This window comes from Thrips palmi, unplaced genomic scaffold, assembly GCF_012932325.1.
Source record: "Thrips palmi isolate BJ-2018 unplaced genomic scaffold, TpBJ-2018v1 HiC_scaffold_3, whole genome shotgun sequence".
Classification (NCBI taxonomy): domain Eukaryota; kingdom Metazoa; phylum Arthropoda; class Insecta; order Thysanoptera; family Thripidae; genus Thrips; species Thrips palmi.
Genome location: NW_023144630.1, coordinates 2,496,085 through 2,514,471, shown reverse-complemented (window position 1 = coordinate 2,514,471; position 18,387 = coordinate 2,496,085).

Genomic DNA, 18,387 nt, shown 5'->3' with positions numbered 1-18,387 from the left:
GCTCTCTCTCTCTCTCTCTCTCTCTCTTCTTTCCTTCCCTCCTCTCTCCCTCTTCCTCTCTTCCTCTCTTTTCTTCTCTCTCTCTCTCTCTCTGCCGAGAGGAACGCTTTGGAGTTAACCCGATTGGCAATCGGTGGCGTCTGGCGTAAAAAGCGAAATTAGGAACTCGGGGCCACATTGTTGGTTCCTGAGACGCGACTGCAGGCCCCGCAAACATGACGCCGCGCGCCGCGCGCTGCGCCCGCCCGACTGAAGCGCCGGAGCACACAGTCAGGCCAAAGTTGGGCTGCAGCGCGCCAAGTTACTGCAAACTTGAACACGACCTTCTATTGAAGACATCTTTCGCGTCTTCGGGGTGAGCCGTGCCGGGCCGTGGCGCGCGGGGTGGGGGCGGCCACTGCCGGCTAGAGGTGGCTAGTCATGTGGCACTTCCCCTTCTGTCTGTCTGTCTGTCTGTCTGTCTGTCTGTCCGACTGTCTGTATGCTCGTCCGGTGCGGTCGCCACCCAAACCCCAAACATACGCCCATGGTGGTGGTAGTTTTGGTTTACCGTAAGGGACGCCCTCGCCGCCCCCGCCGCCCCCGCCGCCCCCGCCGCCCCCGCCGCCCCGGCCGCCAAGTTGCACCGCAGGGCCCCTCCCCCACCCGTTGCGCTATTTTCGCACGTCCCTCGAAAGCGGTCACGCCAAAGCGAAAGTGCTTCTTCCACGAAATACCAAGCGAGCCGCTTCCTACACTGGGTTTTCGACGCCTTGCGAACTTGCCCCCTTGTTTATTGAAACCAAACGAATGGCTCTGGTTGGACGTCAAGATGTCGGCGTGGGACGCAGAGAGACAAGTCAGGTCGACTTGCAGCATGTTTCTTACCGTCAGAAAACTTTGCAGACCGTCCAATGTGACCTTAAACTGTCCAGTGCTGGCCAGTACCAAACGCTGACCTTAACGACAGACTTTTTAAAAAAATACATCCGGGGGTTGGATGTGTGTGCACTGTAGGCGTGTTTCGGTAGGGCTGCCTTTTCCTTTAATGCACCGCGGGACTTCCGGCGTATCCGGAAGCGGAGAAGCGCCTAAACGCCCCTGATGCGATAAATCCGTCTTGCCGTCGCCCCGACGCTTGCACCCTCACCTGGGCCAACCTTGGCACGCAACGCGACGCGACGCAACCCGGTCGACGAGCCCTCCCTCCCCCCTCCCAACCGGAACTTCCCATGGTGGCGGACACGTCTCGGCAACTTCTTAGCTGTGTCCGTCGTCTTACCCACTGCAGATTACTCCCCCTTCCCCTCCCCTTCCACTTACACAGTCACGTACTGGGGCGGGGCGGGGCGACTGCCGAGGTAAATAAGCCCCAACCCCTGCAGGCCTGCACACAATGGTCGCAGCGAAAGAAGACATTACGACGCCGAGTCAAAATGGAATCATCAGACAAACCAGCGACGAGGGTGATTAGCGTTTGAGTGACGTCGGCCTCGTTTCCGGCTTCCGGTTTCCGGCGCAGCCTGGCCGTGGGTCACGTGACTGGCGCACAGTGGGCCAGAAGGCCGGTGGAGGCGTCCAATACTCTAAACGCGTTTTGAGCTCCAGAGTCGCTTAATAGGACTCGAACCGAACGTGTGACCCCACCAATGGATTCCTCGTCCGGAGAGGCATCCATTGGTGGGGTCACACGTTCGGTTCGAGTCCCATTTAGTGACTCTGGAGCTCAAAACGCGTCCAGAGTCTCGGCCGCCCCCGCCGGTCTTCTGGCCCACTGTGGGGCCAGGAAAAAGCGCATCGATGTATGCCATTCGCTGGCCGCGCACTGTGGCGCCGCTCCAGGACAACTTGGCCCAATTTTGCAATGCGCCGTAAATCCGCTTTCCCGCCAAAGAGATTCATCGCTTCGCGCAGTCACGTTGGCAGCCCCGGTTGTTATTTTATTTTGGCGTCGCTCGGTTGGCACCGCCAGGTTCCTCCCGGTTCATCCGCCTCTCCATATCTCCCCGAATAAGAGCGGCAGCGAATTTATTTATCCGTCTCTGTCAGTTCCGCGCGGTTCCGCGTGCATGCTGCATGCCGAGGGGGGCGAGAGCGAGTCAAGTTTCGATGCTGCTCAAGGCGGTGCTGTTGGCGTGTGCTCTCACGTTCCACCTGCCGGATTCGGGACAGCCGCCTCCAGCCTCCGGCCCGGCGCACAGTGGGTCAGAAGACCGGCGGCGGCGGTCAAAACTCTAGACGCGTTTTGAGCTCCAGAGTCGCTGAATGGGACTCGAACCGAACGCGTGACCCCATCAATGGGTTGCGCTCCGAACGAGGAATCCATTGGTGGGGTCACACGCACGGTTCGAGTCCCCTTTAGCGACTCTGGAGCTCAAAACGCGTCTGGAGTTTCGTCTGCCTGCCGGTCTTCTGGCCCACTGTGCGCTGGCTGCGCCCCCGACAGAGTTTAAAACAAATAAGTGTTGCTTCTGACACGCGGCGTGGCATGGCGTGGGCGTATGGAGTTGCCTGGCGAGGCGTCGGTGGCAGGGCCTTCTATTATTCAGGCCATCGGCTGCTAGTGGGAACGATGCTCTCCGCCTCCGTTTCGAAAAGAAGGCCGTGTCGTGTCATCTTTCTGTTGGCGGGGGGATGCAGACCGCGGCCGCGAGTCTAGGACTCTCAAAACAAACGGAGCCGTGCCAGAAAACTTCAATCTAAAAATGCTCGGGAAACGCCAGTGGGAATGCTCCAGGCAGGAAAATGCTTTGAAAATGCTGCGAAAATTCCAAAGTTGCAACTGTTCCCCCTCGACCCTCCCTCCGCCCCCGAGATTGGCGTGGAGGTTTACGAGCGGCCGGCGATGCGGAGGGCATTGCCGACGGCGCGGCCGATGACGCGTTGGCAGTGGACACGCAGCCTCGCTGCCCCGCTGCATGCATCAGCCCGCAGGCCTAGGGACGGCTCGGCCGGGCCTGGCCAAGCTCCGCACATGCTCAAATTTACCGTTTCCGGGTCCGGCCCGATTTCTGCCTGCCGGTTCGGAAGAGGGTGGGGTGTGGGGTGGAGGGGGTGAGGGTGTTTGCGGCCGCACGCCCGGCCAGGACGTCCAAGCCCGCAGGGACGCCGCCCGCCGCCGGGGCCGCCGGGGCCGCCAGGGCTTCTGCAGCACCCTGTAAACAATGCGCCGGCCCGGCCTCTGCCCGCCGAGGACGTGGACGCCGTGGAGGCCGTGGAGGCCGTGGAGGCCGTGGAGGCCGTGGAGGCCGTGGAGGCCGTGGAGGCCGTGGAGGCCGTGGAGGCCGTGGAGGCCGTGGAGGCCGTGGAGGCCGTGGAGGCCAAAAAAGCCGTGGACACCGTGACGCAGGGGAGGTCGTGGAGGCCGTGGAGACGGTGGAGGCCGTGCCCCCGGACAGCCATTGGCGGTCGTCCAGGATTATTTTTCAGCCGGCGATGACAGTTATTGTTTTCTCAAGGCGGGACGCTAGGGGTGTGTCCGGCGGACACCCTGCCACGGCGTCGGCGGCGTCGCCACGGAGGAGGGAGGGTGACCGGACGGCCGGCCGGACGGCGGTACACCGCGAAAACAAGCAGCGGGAAGGGGCGCCAGCCCACAGACCGGTGGGGCGGACAAAACTCCAGACGCGTTTTGAGCTGCAGAGTCGCTGAACAGGACTCGAACTGTCCGTGTGACCCCACCAATGGACTCCTCGTTCGGAGAGCAATCCATTGGTGGGGTCACACGTTCGGTTCGAGTCCCATTTAGCGACCCTGGAGCTCAAAACGCGTCCGGTAGTTTGACCGCCTCCCCGTCCTCGGCGGGGCGGGCCGCGTTGACACTTCGCAGTCCGCGCGGGGCCGTGCGCCGTGCGTGTCGCGAGCGAGTCGCATGTGACTTGGCAGAGAGTGGAACACGGCAACAGGTGAAATAAATAAAACACAAACAAGCGACCTCTGCGGCCAGGGCGGCCAGGGCGGCCAGGGCGGCATTGACGAATTGTGGCCGGGTGGTGGGGCGGGGCGGGGCGGGGCGGGGCGGGGGCGGGGCGCGGGGCGTCCGGCAAGTGGGATTCGCATACACTGTAAGCCTCCACTCCGCCGGGCGCGCCGGGCGGGACCCCCTGGGCCAGGGCGGCCCAGGGCGAGCCGGGGTACTACTGTAGGGGCTATGCATACACTTGCCCAAAATCTGGAACCACGATCTCCCCTCCCCTCCCCCACCCTCGGCCGACTGCGGTTAGCCCTACCTGCTATGCCTGCTGTGGGGCAATAATACAAACAATTAGAATACGGCGAGGCGGGATTAAGATAACACTGAGCCGCGGACCGCCTGGCGAGCATTTATTTTTACAAAGAGAAACCTGCGCACTGTACTAATTGCTTTTCGAGTCAAAAGATTCAGTTTCGCGCACGCGTTTTGTGCGTGCCTCGTTGCGCGGCGTGCCCGTGTTGTGTGTGCCAATCCAGTGTAGGAGCCGACTTGGAATATTGAAATCCAAGCGCTCCTTTTTCGAGGTGTTCACGGGCGAGTTACTTTAAACATAGACTTTTTATTGAGAGGTTGCATCTGGTACCACATCCAGTATAAGTCATTCGAGTCCTTTCAACATCTAAATCACCCTGAAGCCTTTTTTTTGTCCAGCGACTCGTACAGTGCACTGTTTGTCCCAGCGTTTCTCCCCGGTACTCCGGCCAGCCCCTCCACTCGCCATTCGCCACCTGCACTCATCAATTCTCATACGTTCGGGCCTATCCTCGGGCTTCGGGCCGCGTTCGGGGGCCGACCGGAACGACTTGGAGAGAGAGAGAGAGAGAGAGAGAGAGAGAGAGAGAGAGAGAGAGAGAGAGAGAGGAGGCGGCAGCGCGATGACGTCACGGCAAACAGATCTGTCTCCATTCCGGTTGGGGCCGTCCACACGGTCCCAAGTGTCCGGCCAGCCAGTCGGTGCCACTCCAGAGCCACGCTGGGCCAACCACCAAAAAGCACTCGCACTCACTCACACACACACACACACACACAAATAACCAAAATATTGGCTGGCAGGCGATGCGTCTTGCAAATAAACGAGCGGTGAATGTGGCAAAGGCCATTCCTAATTTATGTACGCGGTCAAAGTTTGGCCGGACGGTGCGGCTCGGAACGGCTCGGCCCGGGGTAGGCGCGGCGGCGCGGGGCCCTCACGCTGGAATGGACGACTTTCGGCCCACTGACTCACTCGCCTCGGCCAACATCGGGCAGCATCGGCCGCCACACTGCCGACCCTGGGCCAGGCCTTCGCCAAGCCTCATCAATGTAAAAGGCTGCCAAACGCGCTGCCTAATTCCGCTCCTATCCATTTCCAAACGCGCCTTTGGGAAAAAGAAATTAATGGAATGGCGTGTCCGATGAGGCCGCGCCGCCTCGGGCCGCCGGCCTCGGACGGGTCAAATGATGGCGAGGGGCCTTCAGAAAGGAAAACAACAACAAACTCCGGCAGGTGTTTGAACCCGCTGACGTCAGTCTGAGGGGGAAAGTTGCCCATTTTCCGTATCGGAAGCACTCTGCCATTCATCCTCAGGAAGCTCCCAGATGCTTCCAGCTGCTTCCAGTGCCGTGGCGGCTCGGCCGGGGGAGCGCTCCGTGCTGGAGCCACGCTGGAGCCGCACAGTGGGCCAGGAGACCGGTGGAGGCGGCCAAAAGTCGGGACGCGTTTTGAGCTCCAGAGTCGCTGAATGGGGCTCGAACCGAACTTGTGACCCCACCAATGGATTGCTCTCCGAACGAGGAATCCATTGGTGGGGTCACACGTTCGATTCGAGCCCTGTTTAGCGACTCTGGAGCTCAAAACGCGTCTAGAGTTTTGGCCCCGCGCGCCCGTCTTCTGGCCCACTGTGAGCCGGGCTGGAGCGCGGCGTACCTGGAATTCTCCAGCCAAAAGGCCGCCTCACCTGTCATGGCAGTTCCAGCATCAATTACCCGGATCCATTCAGAAGCAATTGGCGGGCGTACCGCATGCTCCCACACACGCACACACACACGCACACACACGCGCACACACACACGCACGCTCACCTGCCCACGCTCGGGTTTGCGAGTTCGTGCGTGTGAGTACTGTATTTCATGCTCGCATTTGTTAATTAAATTGCTGCAGAATCCGCGAATTCACCAAATAGGCAGGGCGCGTTTACGCTCCGTGCCCCCCCCCCCCGCCCCTGCGAGAAAAGCATTACTCAGCACGAACAAGCCATGCGGCAGCAACCGTGAAATTCCAAAATACCTCGGCTGGCTGGGGTCATGCATTAGCCCCGGCATCACGGACGGGCGCGGACGGAGAGAGGAAGAGAGGCCGCAGGAGAGAAAGGAGATTGGAAAAGGAAACTAAGATGAGGAAGGGAGAGGGCAGAAAAGAAACTGTTTGCGATTAACCCGTTGCTTCGCACAATGCCTCTCCGAAGCCGCAGCGCATTCACAGTGGTTCTACGTGGCTGCGCCGCGCCAAGCGCGCATCGCACCGATGGACCTGCAAAAAGGGGAGGGGCAGTGCCTCTGTCTCGCAACACTCGGATGCATGCATCACGGGCCTGGCAGAAAGGCCAGCGGAAATGCAACCGGCCGCTGCACCGACCAGAGCGCCTCCCCTCTCCAGGAATGGTTTTTCATCCCCGTGTCTGTGCGCTTCGGTGCCGCACTCGGGATGCACCCCAGCAGCACCCGAGCATGGACTTTCATAGAGGCGTTCTCCTAAATCGAGCCGGAACCTACCACACGGACAGACGTAGCTCGAGGTACTGGGAGGGCCAGGGAAAACTCTTACGGAGACTGGGAGGGCCAGGGAAAACTCTTCCGGAGACTGGGAGGGCCATGGAAAACTCTTACGGTGACTGGGAGGGCCAGGGAAAACTCTTACGGTGACTGGGAGGGCCATGGAAAACTCTTACGGTGACTGGGAGGGCCATGGAAAACTCTTACGGAGACTGGGAGGGACAGGGAAAACTCTTACGGTGACTGGGAGGGCCAGGGAAAACTCTTACGGTGACTGGGAGGGCCAGGAAAAACTCTTACGGTGACTGGGAGGGCCAGGGAAAACTCTTACGGTGACTGGGAGGGCCATGGAAAACTCTTACGGTGACTGGGAGGGCCAGGAAAAACTCTTACGGTGACTGGGAGGGCCAGGGAAAACTCTTACGGTGACTGGGAGGGCCAGGGAAAACTCTTACGGAGACTGGGAGGGCCAGGGAAAACTCTTAGGTGACTGGGAGGGCCATGGAAAACTCTTACGGTGACTGGGAGGGCCATGGAAAACTCTTCCGGTGACTGGGAGGGCCAGGGAAAACTCTTCCGGTGACTGGGAGGGCCAGGGAAAACTCTTACGGTGACTGGGAGGGCCAGGGAAAACTCTTACGGTGACTGGGAGGGCCATGGAAAACTCTTACGGAGACTGGGAGGGACAGGGAAAACTCTTACGGAGACTGGGAGGGCCAGGGAAAACTCTTACGGAGACTGGGAGGGCCAGGGAAAACTCTTACGGAGACTGGGAGGGCCATGGAAAACTCTTACGGTGACTGGGAGGGCCATGGAAAACTCTTCCGGTGACTGGGAGGGCCAGGGAAAACTCTTCCGGTGACTGGGAGGGCCAGGGAAAACTCTTCCGGTGACTGGGAGGGCCAGGGAAAACTCTTACGGTGACTGGGAGGGCCAGGGAAAACTCTTACGGTGACTGGGAGGGCCAGGGAAAACTCTTACGGTGACTGGGACAGGGGGACCCAGGGAAAACTCTTCCGGTGACTGGGAGGGCCAGGGAAAACTCTTACGGTGACTGGGAGGGCCAGGGAAAACTCTTACGGAGACTGCGCGGTGGCTGTACTTCTTTCAGCGGCGTGCTGGGACTGCGGGACTGTCGCTGCGTCTTGTAATCTAGAGCCAAGTGTTATCTCCCGCCGAGATGTACAACGAGTGAAGCAAACTGTATCGTGCTTTCTTCCGTGGAGAGCCAGCCCTAAGTGCTGCGAAGGCAGGGGGGGGGGGGCTTACGTCGGCGGGCTTGCCGAGGTGCAGGCACGCAGCCATTAAGACGCTCAATTTCGCGCGGGGTGATGCGCGAAGCCGCCGCGAGATGGCGCACAGTGGGCCAGAAGACCGGGGGAGGCGGCCAAAATCCCGGAACACGTTGCGACCTCCAGAGTCGCGAAATGTGCCCAACATTCAGTTTTTTTGCTCCGTTTTTTTTTAAATTCCACAAGGTTTTATTTTCATTTTTTTTCTGATCTAATGGCCTTGCTCAGTTTTTCCCATTGGTGCCCAACTACGTATCCTCTTTCCCACGTTGCTCCGCGGGATCCAGGATTCGGTCGGCTTAATGCAAGAGAGAGAGAGAGAGAGAGAGAGAGAGAGAGAGAGAGAGAGAGAGAGAGAGAGAAGGCACCGTTCAGCTCAAGTGTGCCGTGGCGCCCCACCGCTCCACTCGGCGTGGCCCCGTGCAACTCGGTATCCCTGCAGGCCTGCAGGGCTTGGGGCCGCCTCGCCGCGGCTTGCCCTTTCCCCTCTGCGTCCCTGGGGGTCATTCGTTACTCGGGTTTCATAAACTTGCGAATAGCCCCCCCAGGGAACAATCCCGATGGCAAAGATTATATAGCTGCCCGCTGCAAAACCGCGGCGCTCCGCCGGCCACACGCGCTACCGGCTCGTCTCTCTGGCGCTGCGAAAGTTTTAAAGAAGCTTCGGAGCCAATACTTGCTCTGCAGGGACCCAGTGCACGGTGCACTGCGGGCCTGAAGACCAGCGCAGGTGGCTCAAACGTGTTTTGAGCTCCAGAGTCGCTAAACAGGAATGGAACCGAACGTGTGACCCCACCAATGCATTCCTCGCTCGGAGAGCAATCCATTGGTAGGGTCACAGGTTCGGTTCGAGCCCGATTTAGCGACTCTGAAGCTCAAAACTCGTCGAAGATTTTGACCGTCTCCACCGGTCTTCTGGCCCACTGGACTTGCAGCGTGAGCATCGGCCGTGACGCGTGCACGGCGTGCTCAGGTTGGCGGAACTTCACTTGGCGCTTGGTGACTGGAGAAACTCGTCAGAAGCAAAGCGAGGCACAGCCAGCCATGGCAGAAACAACGAGTCCAACAATTACACCCCCTGAGGGGTACCTGCATTTAGCCCCCTTGCCCCCTCCTCCTTCTCCCCCCCCCCTTCCTCCCCTCCGCTCCCATTGTCGTTCCGCGCCCCCATTGAAACGTACAGCTATACATCTCTTGCAGCGTGGGAGGAGGCTGGGGGCAGGCTGGGGGTGGCTGGGGGGCGGCAGAGACAAAAACATGAAAGCAAAGCAAAAACAGATTAAGGGGCCCTCTGGCTGGCCGGGAAAGTGAAAGTGTCACGTCCAATCATACTCGGCCCCGCCCCGCCCCGCCCCGCGAGCAACAAGCAACAAACAAGACGACAAATCATTTTTCCCGCCGACTGCCGGCCGGGCCATGCACGGCAACACGGCTCGTCCGCGAGCTTTGTTTGGAGCCGTCTGGGACTGTCTGGGGCCTCCCGAGGGGCGGGGTATCACAGTGGGCCAGAAGACCGGTGGAGGCGGCCGAAACTCCCGACGAGTTCCGAGCTCCAGAGTCGCTAAATGGGACGTGAACCGAACGAGTGACCCCACCAATGGATTGCTCTCCGAACGAGGAATCCATTGGTGGGGTCACACGTACGGTTCGAGTCCAGCGACTCTGGGGCTCAAAACGCGTCTGGAGTTTTTGCCGCCTGCGCCGGCCCGGCCCGGGCTGACTAGGGCTGAGACTCTCGTCACACTTTATAGCCGATCATTGCTGCTGATGATTGCCCACGCGCCGCGGAGCCCCCAACAAAAAGACCGAGGGCGTGAACGGCGTTCGACAGAAAACAGGAGCGTTCGGCTCGGCTCGGCGCTGCTCGGCTCGGCTCGGCTCGGCTCGGCTCGGCTCGGCTCGGCTCGGCTCGGCTCGGCTCGGCTCGGCTCGGCGCGGCTCGGCTCGGCTCGGCTCGGCTCGGCTCGGCGGCGTTCGCGGGGCTGCCTTGTCTTATCACTTCGTTTACATGCCGACTCGCGGCACGCTCGCCGACTGCGAATCGCCCTTTAATTCCTGGCGACTCCGGTTCCCTTCAGTCGCCGAGGCTCAGTCAGGAACGGCAGCAGAAAGGACACTTTTAAGTTGAAACGTTTTTCAAAAAAAAATTCAGATTGACTGCAAAAGTTTGTTTTGTTATTATATAAAAGGAGCACAACTGTATAGTTGTAATTTTTTTATATTTTATCGACAGACGGACGGACGGACGGACGGACAGACAGACAGACAGACAGACAGACAGACAGACAGACAGACAGACAGACAGACAGACAGACAGACAGACAGACAGAGGCAGGTTGGAGACGCACTCTGGGTACTCCGCGGCAGGGTAACACAGCCGGTCATAAAAATGCATACTTTACGGGCAAGGTGACAGATCTGGGCTGTTGCAGATAAATAAGGAGTTACGCTACACTGTAGCCTCGAGTAGCTTATTTAGCCGCAGTCGCTATTTTTCATGCGTTGCACAAAGGTTTCTCCTACTCTCGAGAAAAGAGTTCGCAGCCCTTGCACAAATAAACTAACGAAAAACTTTTCTTTTTTTTTTCATTTTTGTAAACGTATTTTTTGTGTTTCAAAAAAAAAGTTGTTTTTGTGCGAATATATGATATGCCCCATTCGTGAAATTGAGGCATGTGTGTACCGAAGAGACGCAGTACGGGGTGGGGGTAGTAGTTTGTATAAACACAAACAAAGTCCCCGGCGAAGGGAGGGCTTTGGGGCGAAGAGAGAAAGAGAGTGGGAGGTAGGCACAGGTGCAGTGGTGAGAGGGAGAGAGAGAGGGGTGCTGGCAGTGTGGTGACGTGCCGAAAATTGCCTCACAGGCGACCAGCCTTTTTCGATGGAGCGGGTCGCGTACTGGGGCCTCCTCCTCTTCAATTGTTGCCATTTTTCACAATTAATATTATTTTCACTTTTTGTTTCGTTTGCGCTGCAGGGAGTGGTGGGCGGCCGAAGAGGGGGATTGTTTGATTGAGTAACAACACGGCGCCTAGAATGAGGACGGCTGACTTCACGCGTGACCGGGGCTGGAAGTGACCCGCCTTGGTCCCTCGGTCGGGCCTCGGTCGGGCCTCGGTCACACCGCAACCCCCAGGACGCGTGGTCCGGTGGAGCCTGCCAACCACAGCCGTTTCGTAACCCGTTCCCCGCCCCCTCGACACCTCTCTCTCTCTCTCCCTCTCTCTCTCTCTGTCTCTCTCTCTCTCTCTCTCTCTCTCTCTCTGTCTCTCTCTCTCTCTCTCTCTCTCTCTCTCTCTCTCTCTCTCTCTCTCTCTCGTTACACTTGAGAGGACAGTCCGCGAACGGCCGAGCCGAGACCAGAAGCTGAACACGCAATTTGTCCACCTCGTCCAGCTCATTAATTTTTTCTGGACGGACGGCGCCGCAGGGAGGCGAGAGCGAGACAGAGATAGCAGGGAGAGAGAGAGGGAGAGAGAGAGGCGGCAGTAGAAAAAGCTACACGGCGCGTGCAACGGCTGCAACGACCAAGTCGCGACCCCACGCTTCGCACGGCGAGACACACACACACACACACACACACACACACACACACCGACGAAGAAACGCGCGAGAGTGTCCTATTACTCACTACATTCACCTCACCTTGAAGAAGGCACTCCACAGGCGCCGTGCTGGTGTTGTCCGCTGCGCGCCGCAGCGCCACTGGTTGCCTAGCCTCTGGTTCGCAGGCGCTTCTTGAACTGAGAGCGAGGAAGAGAGGAGCAGGGATGGGCAAAAAGGCCTGGGTCCCATTCGGTCGGAAAGTGGTTGAATCTGAAGCACATTCTTTTGTTTGCTGACTTTTGGCGGCCAGTCAAAGGCCTCCCTCGACGCTCTTCTATTCTAAGACTCTACTCTTTCATGCCCGGTCTTTGACCGCAGCTAGTTTGAGAGCAGTGGCCTCACAAAGTTGGTCGAAAAGTGATTGAATCTCCAAAACTATCATTGTGATTATGGCGGATTTCGTTGATTACTTCGCTCATTACCAACTAGACGTGACTATCTGGAGTTGGCTACCCCATTGGCTCTCACCGCGGTCTTCTAGTTCTTCCTTCCTGGCGGTTTTTCTGGTCGTCGCAGACACCTTGCCTCTCCACTGCCTGCCGCCTCGTCAGCGGCCACCTCTCGGCCACAGCCCCCCCCCCCTTCTGCCCCGACCCGGCGACTTCCGCAGCCCCACTTCCGGTCCGGGTGCAACGCCGCGTCACTTCCGGGCAGCCTGTCACCCAACCTGCCGCACCGCCCTGCCGGGCCAGGCCAGCCCAGGCCGAGCCAAGGGCTGGCGGCTCGGTCTGTCCGGCCGCGGAACGCAGGCCACTTCCGGCTCCCCACTTTCAGGTCCTTCCAGGACCTTTCCAAGACCTCCAGGGCCTTACCATGACCTCCAGTGCCTTACCATGACCTCCAGTGCCTTACCATGACCTCCAGTGCCTTACCATGACCTCCAGTGCCTTACCATGACCTCCAGTGCCTTACCATGACCTCCAGGGCCTTTTTAGTTCCTCCAGTGCCTTACCATGACCTTCAGGGCCTTACCATGACCTCCAGGGCCTTTTCGTGACCTCCAGGGCCTTTTCGTGACCTCCAGGGCCTTTCTATGAACTCCAGGGCCTTTCCAGGACCTCCAGGTCATGAGCAAACATTCCCCGCGATGCACTAGTTTCGCAAGAGTTGCCGAGTATGCAGGGTGAGGTTGGCAACTTTTTCGACACTGGTAGTTTTTCCGAGCATTCGTGACAACACTGGCAGGCGGGCGGCGAGTCCCAGGACGCCACTCTCTTCCGACCGGCCGAGACAGTGATGGTGCGTCTATGGGCAGGCAGGTCCCTCGGCAGAACCCTGTGCTCCATCGCCGCGCTGCTGAGGCCGCAGGGTTCCCGCGAGCGGCCCAGTCCGGCCCAGCGCTGCGTTCGGCAACCCTCCGTTTCGGCAATGCTCGTTCGGCAATGCTCGTTCGGCAGTGCTCGTTCGGCTCGTCCGCGTCCGGCATCGCGGCCGAAGCGAGCCGAAGCCTCCGATTCGGTTCCCCTGGGACGCGCCGGCCACGCTGGCCGCGCCGGCCGCTGCAGCGCGGAGTATCAGAATAAATCAGCACACTTTTGGCATGGGGCGTTTAACGTATGGTGCCCAGCGGGGCTGCTGTCTGTCTGTCCGTCTGTCTGTCCGGCCGTCTGTCTGTCTGTCGGGTGTTGGCCCCGGAAGGCCTCAAGCCAAGCGCGCTTGAAACAGGGCATGGGTGGTGTCGGGGTGGGGCACTATAGAGAAGTATTGGCGGAGAACAGGAAAATTAAAAACAAAGCAATTTGCGTTAACATTCTGGAAGCAAAGAAAGCGACTTTTTTAAGATTAAGTAAACCCTTCCCCCCAAACAAAATCGACTTTTAAATTCAAATTCTCAGGATTTAAATTGGAACCGGTTCGACTCGGTGCCGGGCCCCAAACCTAAACCACGTTGTGCTGAGTGGTCGACTGGGAAAGAAGTGGCGTTCGGGGGGGGCGGGGCGGGCGGGCGGGGCGGGGCGGGGCGGGGCGGGGCGGGGCGGGGCGGGGCGGGGCGACAGAAAGCGCAGGACAAGAGGGCGCAGGCTGGGCGTGCTACTGTCAGCGGAATAGAAGGAGTGCATAATGAACCAAAGCGGGGCTCCCGACACCTCCCCCTCCCCCTACCCCGCTCTAGTGATTAAATGACTGGCGTGTACACGGCGCTGTCAGCTCCACTTGAGCAGGGCGGGGCGTGGCGGGGCGTGGCGGGGCGTGGCGGGGCGTGGCGGGGCGTGGCGGGGCGTGGCGGGGCGTGGCGGGCGTGGCGGGGCGTGGCGGGGCGTGGCGGGGCGTGGCGGGGCGTGGCGGGGCGTGGCGGGGCGTGGCGGGGCGTGGCGGGGCGTGGCGGGGCGCGGCGGGGCCCAGGCCCTGGCGGGGCAGCGCTAAACAGCCCTACGCGCCGCACTCCACACTCGGCTCGGCGGGGCCAGGGGTCCCCGGTTCGAATACCGGCCTCTCCGGGCGTTTCCATTTTGGACCACGTGTGGCGATGTAATTTACTCGCCACTATGATTCGTGGCCGGGTTCGGAGAGGGGGAGGGGGAAGGTGTTCGCAGTGGGGCGTCGGTGCCTCCGCCTCCACGGCATAATCCATCTTCCAATGGAGACGAAAAACACACAACTTGGCGGAAACGTATCGAAGAGTGCGTGGCTCACGGGCCACGTGTGTGTGTGTCTGTGTGTTTAAGGAAGACCTGATTGAAGTCCTTCCGGCCCCCTCCAATGCAATCCATTGGTGGGGTCACACGTTCGTTGCGAGCCCTGTTTAGCGACTCTGGAGCTCAAAACGCGTCTAGAGTTTCGTCCCGGCCTTCTGGCCCAGTGGAGGGCAGCAAGAGGGTCCATGAAAGGAGCATCAGGAGCACCAGGCCCATTCCGCACAATTAAAAGGGCTTCAGTATCACCGAACTCCTGCCAAAGTCATTATTATCTCGCCCGGGCCGCAGAGCTCGCAATCGATCCGGGAGGAAAAAAGGCGTGCCAACCAACGGATCCGCAGGCAAACAGTGCGCCTTGCAATCCGAGTTCGCGGCACGCCATTGCAGTGCATGGAGTGCTTGGATGGCAGCGGGATTCCGGGAAGCTTTCAAGCGCTGTCCGGCAGCGGGGCCGCTCTTCGGGAAGCCTCCCCCACCACGGCAAGGCCAGGAGACCGCGGCCAAAACTCTAGACGCGTTTCGAGCTGAAAAGTCGCTGAACAGGACTCGGACCGAACGTGTGACCCCACCAATGGATTCCTCGTTCGGAGAGCAATCCATTGGTGGGGTCACACGTTCGGTTCCGAGTCCCGCTTAGCGACTCTGGAGCTCAAAACGCGTCTTTTGTCCGCCCCCGCCGGTCTTCTGGCCCACTGTGCGCGGCATGTTCCCCTCGATCAGCCAATGAAAGGAGGCAAATGGCGCATCACCTGGCCGGGGCTTCCGTTTCGCAAAGGGACCTCTGTAGCGCCCACACTGTAGCGGCAGGGGGAGGGGCCGGGAGGGGGGGGGGGGCGGGACTGTCATCACATATCAATTAGTGATGCAAATGACTTCCCGCGGGTGTCGCTGCCACACGGCGAGGAAATCCTCCGGGGCCCTTATTTGCACGCCCGTAAGTGTGTGCGTGTGTGTGTGAGAGTGTGGGTGTGTCAGTGTGTGGGCAAAACGCCTGCGGGCCGGGTAGCGAACGGGTCGCACGCCTGGTCACGGTAAAGCCGAACACGTTTACACGCACACGTTGAAACGTCCATTTGGCGGGCCCGGAGGTGGCCCACCCCAGCGAGCCACCTTCAGAGAGAGAGAGAGAGAGAGCGAGAGAGAGAGAGAGAGAGAGAGAGAGAGAAAGAGAGAGAGAGAGAGTTGACGATACCTTCGTCCTTGGAGCACACCCTCGCAAGGGCGTTTTGCTTCTCCGTACGACGTTTTGCATGGACTGCACGTGTGTACATCATTAGAGGCGTTCGCCGAACCTGTGCACAGTGGGCCAGAAGACCGGTGGAGGCGACAGTTCTCAAGACGCGTTTTGAGCCCCCAGAGTCGCTAAATGGGACTCGAACCGAGCGTGTGACCCCCACCAATGGATTGCTCTCCGATCGAGGAATCCATTGGTGGGGTCACACGTACGGTTCTAGGCCTGTTTAGCGACTCTGGAGCTCAAAACGCGTCTAGAATTTTGGCGCCCCGACCGGCCTTCGGCCCACTGTGCGTGGGCCGAGCCGACCTGGCGTCTTATTAGCTTTGCGGGCAGGCCGCGCGGGGGCGCCTTTGTCGCCAGTGCCTCATCAACATCGACTCCTCGAGGATTCCGCGAACAGCCTGGCAGTGGCCTGGCAGTGGTCTGGCAGTGGTGGCAGTGGCCTGGCACGTGCGAGGGTGGATTAGTACCGAGGTGGGTAGCAACAAAAGAATAGATGGCAGGAGCCGGCAGACAATGTTTTGGAAAATGTTTCGTTTTACTTTTGGGCAAAACCTATCAAATCGATTGGATATGGATAATAACGTTTTACTTTATTTGTATTTTTGAACCGTCTGATTATTTTCCATGAGGCGTACCTCGCCCGTGTTCCAAAACGAAACAATCATCTTAAAATCACAAATAAACAACAGAATGTGTCGGCAAGGTTTTCACCGCTCAAACTGGCCTCGCGCGCGGACGAGGTTCCGCGAGTCGCCGCGAGATGGCGCTGCGCGCGCCGAGCCGCCGCACGCTCGCGGTGGCGACCTAGGTTAGCGTAGTAACTAATTTGTAAGCAATTCCAGCTCACAGTCATGTGCGTTTTCGCGACTTCCTCGTTACTGAAGTATATTAGAGGCCACGTTCCAAGTGCGTCTGACTGTCTACATCATCGCCGACGACGACGAGAGCTGCGACATCGGGATCGTGGGCCTTTCAACCCGGGTGGCGACCGAGCCGACGGTCACAAGGTATTGGGGAGCTCCGGAGGGAAGTAGTCTTCTTGGAGGGGCGGGTCCGAGCGCTTTGAGATAGAGCCCGATCTTCTCTACTGCACTTGCAAAAGTCGTGAGGGGGTTTTGCGACACGAGCGGCCTGTAGACTGATTCCCAGAATCGTTTCCGGCGCTCTGTCCTCTCTCGCACCTGTCAGGGCCGCCCCTGAGTGCGAGGGAGACAGGTGATGGGGCGGATCAACACGCCCGCGAGCACGCGAGGAGGGCCAGCGGACTCGCAAACTCACGCAGCAGCCTCTCGAAGCACCGATCCAGGTCTACAAACGATGACCAACTATCCCCATCAGCGCGAAAACGGCTAGGCGCGCGTCCCGAAAGCGCCGCCGGGACCGGGGATCGAACCCGCGCCCGTCGGAGAACGGACGGAATTACTTGGACGGCATGATGGTGCGAAGCGCAGAGCAGCGCCGAGCACGGCCAGCCCAGCAAACAAGACAAGTTGCGCTCTTTTGCAACTTTGCTTCTTTTACGGAGAGCATCAAAATGGGCGGTTCGCCGCGGGCTTGCGATACAACTTTCATCATCTTAGCCGTGGCCGTGACCTCCACGGGCCTCTGGGACAACGAGCCATCCGGGGGCTAAGTACTTCCAGAAATGAGAATCTGCCGGCGGTACACTCTAATGGCCTTTTTAAAAACCTGGCGAGGGAGAAAACCTCAGGGCACTTTCACCGGTGGAGTAAATAAGTTCAATCAGCAAAGGGTTTTTCTCGTCACCACGCGTCCATGACCCTTTTTTGAGCTCCAGAGTCGCTAAACGGGACTCGAACCGGACGTGTGACCCCACCAATGGATTTCTCGCTCAGAGAGCAATCCATTGGTGCGATCACACCGTCTGTTCGAGTCCCACTTCGCGACTCTGGAGCTCAAACGGCGTCCAAAATTTTGGCCGCCTCCACCGGTCTTCTGGCCAGTCCACTGTGAGGCCTCTGTGAATGCGAATAGGACTCGCCACTGCGACGCGGCCAATGCAGCGGTGCATTCCTCCGCGAGGCGTTTGCGCCTTTTCGCGTGAGGACGCGGAAACTCATTCCCAACTCGGCGCGCTGGTCGAGTGCACGGGGCTGCGGCACAGTGGGCCAGAAGGCCGGTGGAAGCGGTCAGAACCCCGGACGCGTTTTGAGCTCCAGAGTCGCTAAATGGGACTCGAACCGAACGTGTGACCCCACCAATGGATTGCTCTCCGAACGAGGAACCCATTGGTGGGGTCACACGTTCCGTTCGAGTCCTTTTAGCGACTCTGGAGCTCAAAACGCATCCGGGATTTCAGCCGCCTCCGCCGGCCTTCTGGCCCACTGTGCGCCAGGCTGCCGGGATGCAGCCAGCCCGCACAACAACAGGCCTGGGCCGGAATGCCTAGATGATGTCGGTGCTCCGCAGAGAAAAGCACACTGTTTCGCCAACAACTGCAGCGCGGGCCGCGCGGAGCGCTGATTCGACAGTTGAAGTGGCCGAGACAACACAGGCGGGCGGGCGGGCGGGTCGGACGGACTGGAGCGGCGAAGCGCGCGAAGCGGCCCGCCGATCGAACAGGCAGATGCACGGCCGGGGAAAACAAAGAAAGAAAACGTCGGGTCATGTCGCCGTAAACTGAAGACCGAGTCTAAGATTGACATGCGCGAGGGCCCCCGGGATAGGAGCTCAGGCCTAGAAAGGGCAGAGAGAGCTGCTGGGTAGCTGACTGCCTACCAACCTTCTTGTTGTTGTTGTTGTTGTTGTTGTTGTTGTTGTTGTTGTTGTTGTTGTTGCAGTAACGCTACGCGCACCGCCGTCGCATCGCATAAAAATCATGGCCACTTTAAGGGGCCAATATATTTTTTGAAGGAGGTCGAGCCCTCGGAACGCATCCGGTTTAAGGGG